The sequence below is a fragment of the Zosterops lateralis genome, assembly GCF_965231275.1.
Source record: "Zosterops lateralis genome assembly, chromosome: 16".
NCBI classification, from domain to species: Eukaryota; Metazoa; Chordata; class Aves; order Passeriformes; family Zosteropidae; genus Zosterops; species Zosterops lateralis.
In genome coordinates, this window is record NC_139776.1 from 7,901,135 (window position 1) to 7,905,675 (window position 4,541).

Here is a 4,541-nt window from a genome sequence, read left to right on the forward strand (position 1 = left end):
CCCCGCCGCCGGGCAGCCGGGCGGGCGACCCGCAACTTCCCGGGGCCGCGGGGCGGCCGCTCCCCCCGGAGTTGGGGCCGGGCCCCGCGGCCACCGCCCCCCCCGCCCCGCCCCGCCCCGCCCCGCCCGCCGGTGCCCCCCCCTCCCTTCTCCTCCTCCTCCTCCTCCTCCCCGGCCCCGCAGCGCCGCGGCCGCGTGGAGCCCCCGCGCATCCCCCCCCGCCCGCCGCCCCGGGGCCGGTACCGGAGCCCCCCGCGGGCCGGCGCTTACCTGGAGCGGAGCCCGGGGCCTGCCGGCCTGCGCCAGCCCGGCGGCGCGGCGGGGAGCGCGGGGCGGAGGGACGGAGGGACGGAGGGAGGGGGCCCGGGCTGGCGGCGCTCCGGAGAGGCTGACAGCCAGCTGCTGCCCGGGGAGAGGGGCCGGCGCTGCGGAGCGCGTCACTCCCGGCTCCCGGGGGGGGGCCGAGGAGGCGGAGGGGGGCGAGCGGGGCCCGGCCGCGGGCGGAGGGGGCGGGGGCGGCGGGGGAAGGGGAGCGGGGCCGCGGGGGGCGGGCGCACCGGGCCGGGCGCGGCGGGGGGCGCGGAGCCGCGCCTGGAAGAGCACATTGTGGAGAGCCGGGAGGGCCCTTCCCCGGGAGGAGACAATGTCCAGGGCCGGGCGCCTGCTGGAGAGCGCGAGAATGCGCGGCCGGGGCACGGTACGGATGGGCCGGGAGGGCCGCCACCCGCCCGGGCATCCTCCGCCCCGCTCCGCCCCGCACCGCCCGGGGGGCTGCAGCCCATCCGAGGACCCTCCGCCCGGCACAGCACCGGGGGCTGCTGCCCGGGGACCCTCTGCCCGCCCCGCTCCGTCCCTGGGTCCGCCCGTCCGCGGGGGCAAGAGCGGAGCCCCCGCACCAGCCCCGGGCGCGGCGGGTCCCGCAGCCCCTTCCCCGCGCGGTGGGTGCCGCGGTGCCGAATCCTTTTGTTCCCGATGATTCTCCCTCGCTCCGCGGGAGCAGAGGGACCCCGCGCTGCCGGCAGCACCATCACCCACCGCCGCAGCCCCTGAACGCCGGAGCGGGGCTCTTGGGAAAGCAGCGGCTTGTCCAGCACGGCTCTGGGCAGGGCACGGGCTACCACATCCGCGGGAGGACGGGGCTGCTGCTCCCCAGCTCGGGCAGGGCAGCGCTGGGGGTCCCGGCATCCCCCGGGCTGGGCTCTGAGGGCAGTGGGTCAGTGACCTCTGACTTAGTTTGGGATCACCATGATGGGATGGTGATCCCCACCACAGCCAGGAGTGCCAGCATTGCAGCATCCCCCTCCCCAGCCCGCCTCATGTTTCACTATTTAGTGGTTACAAAGAAAATGGTTTGTGAAATAAACCGAGTGTAGCAGTTCAGTGTGGAGCCTGCAATAGGCTGATACCAGAAATGGTGCCAGAGCCAGGATGGGAACTGCCAGGTTTGGGTTTATGGCTTGTTAGTGCAGATGTCCAATTATGATGTTATCTGTTCCAGCGTTAACCTCCTCACTGCCAGGGAAGCAGCAAGGGAAGAGGGTGGCTCAGGAAGATCTGAGGCCAGAGGTGAGAATGGGCATCACTCAGTACTACATTTCCATCTCCTCTAGATCATGGAGCCAGAGCCTGAAAGGCAAGAGCAGGAGCCCTGGGGGCCTTCTGCAGGAAGCGGATGGCTGGGAGGGCAGCGGGCTGTGAGCCCCCGGCCACAGGGCTTCTCTGCACTCCCTTCCAGCTCCATGGCTGCTGCTCCTCCCTGAAGCTAAAATAAAATCCTGACCATTTAAGGTGAACAGGAGCCTTGCCGAGAACCTCAGCGGAATGGGCTTTAACCCCTTCCCAATGCTGGGCTTTGTTTACTCCTTGCACTTCCTTTGGCTCCAAGCTAGACCGGCTTAGAGCCATTTGGGAGAGCACATCCCCTGGGACTGAAGTGCCTGCCCCTCCATTTGGTGAGCTTGCAGAGGACACAAACTGGCCAGGATGCGAGTTTGAAGCACAGTCACTAGTCCATGCTGCCTCACCATGTGGACACTCTTATTTTATACTAAGTGCCTTTGTGTGGGTTAGCTTAATCCACTTTGGAAATGGATTAACCTAAATTTCACATCGGCAAACTTAGTGCGGAACAGCCGGGTCCACACAGGGAGTGAGGGAGGAAGAGCCATTCAGCAAGAGCTGCTGGGCAGGAGCTGTTCCCCGTGCAGGAGAGGGGTCCTGACCCCAAGGGGGGTCACCGCTGTTACAAGTGGGGTCATGAGCCCGACAGAAATGCAATTGTTTGTGCCAGCACAGGGGTCATGGGGCTGGCAGAAGTGGGGCTCACCAGCGGAAGAGGGGCTGCCTCCAGAAACAGCCAGGGGAGCTCTGGGAAACAGCCCACCAAGCGCCTTTTTAGTGGGTATTTTTCGGATTCAAATTGTCTAGGGGGATATAACTGGCAATTAGGTATAGAATTGGTAATAATAATTTATCGAGTTGTCAGGAACAGGGGTAAGTGCCTTACGAGATTACACATTAAAAAAACGCACACCATAACAAACCAGTGCTGCTGTTACTATATCATATATATAATATACATCAAATATATTATTTATAAGTCACTTCCTTCCCTCTCTCTACACAATGTGTTCATTACCTCTGGTGTAATGCCAGCCCCCTCACATGGACACAGATCTGCCCATGCAGAGAGCCTGGGGCTCCCTGTCTGACTGTGTTGGTCCAGCAGGGTCCTGCTGGATGCCACCAGAGCCGAGCTGTAGGTCCTGGGAAGAGCCATGTCCCAGCTGTGACAGCACCCACACCACAGAGCCTGCCCGAGCACCAGGCAGTGATGCTTCCAAGGGCATCACTAACGATGACCTGACCTCATCTGTTGTCATTTCCTAAGGCAAGGCTCCACAAGAATACCAGGACTGCTGTCAAACCCAGGAATACACGACATTTAAGGCGCTGCAGGAGCTTAATTGAATGGTTGTGGTGCTGCGGATGGATTGTGGGCACAGGGATCTAGTGGTGGGAGCAGGGACTGCAGGCTCTGGCCATCACGCCAGAGGAGTCACTGACTCATGGACGACCTTGTGCGAGTCACTTGATGTTCTTGTGCCTCTGAAAAGTAGGTTAAATAACAAACGGGACCTCCTGCATTGGGTCCTCCGTGACCATCAAACCCTGGTGAGGAATAAGCAATGAAATGCGATTCTCTTGGGGGCGAGGCCAGGAAGGAAACGGGCAGGAGGGACTGAAGGAAGGTACAGCATGAGGGGCAAACACAGCTTTTATCCACACTGTACCTTATCTGCATCCAGAGCAGAGTCAGGAAAAAAAAAAGGAGGGTAAAGATTTGGGAAACTTCATTATGGACTGTATTCCCACTTCATCCTGATCACTCCTTCCTTAGAAGTAGCAGTAGTTAGCACCTGGCATGGGCATGAATAAAAGGTTGTTTTGTTTTTTTCCCAGGAGCCAAGACCGAGAGAAGGAAAGGAAATACAGCTCCATACTTCACAGGGTACACCAGTCATTGCCCAACACAGGAGCAGAAAAGGAGTTGTTTCTGTGGATAGAATTTTCTTGTTCTGGAGTACAGGGAATGGGTGTTTGAAGGGACAGGTCCCTGACAGTCAAATATCCCCTAATATTGCTTTCCACTGCCCAAATCCACAGACCCAGTAGTGATGTCTGCACTGCTCTAAACAGTGAGGGCAACCCTCACAGCTTATCTCTTTGCCCCCCAAATCAGAATTGACTAACCATAAACAGAGCCCCCACTAAACCCATTTTTGGCCATTCTCAAGCATCCCACAACGATTCAGAACCCATCCCTGTGAGTAAAACTGACTCCTCAGCTCCTTCTGTGCACACACAACTCCTGGTGTGAGTCTGAGGGCTGTGTGCAAGCAGACAAGGTGCAAACCTGCCCTCACAGGTTGAACAGCAGCGGAAACAAAAGCAAGCACACAATTCAAGGTTAAAAAGCTGAACCACACAGCTTCATCTTCTGTAATAACGGAAATCATTAATAACAGTTTGTGCTCTCAAAGTAGTTGCCATCCAAGCTCTTGAAGAGCTTTATTAGTGAGCAAGACCTCAGAAGTCTCTCTAAGGTATTATCCCCTTTTTAAAGGGAGAAGGCAATTAAGAAACAGCCATTTGTGTGACTTGATCAAAGTCAGTGTACAGCACGTCAGCACCTGAGCTTTGAGATGATGCAGAACAGCCCACCATGCACAGTTTTCCACAGGAACAGGACAGATCCAACTGGATCCATGAGACTACTCCATGGATGTTGCAATAGTGTTTTTTCATCACTCCAAGGCTGACATCTTTACTTTTTTCCCCTGGAAATATTTCCCAGCCCCACTTTACAGGCTCTGAACCAAAACCTTGTTTCCAGTTCTTGTGGGAACAACTGCCTTTGATGCTGGTTAATACACAAGGGAATGAGCAGCAGCTCTCCTTACCAAACAGGGAATGTACTGGGAAGAAATGAGCAATTAAAGAGAGGTAGTGTGTCTTCTGGTCCTGCTTATTCAGTGTTC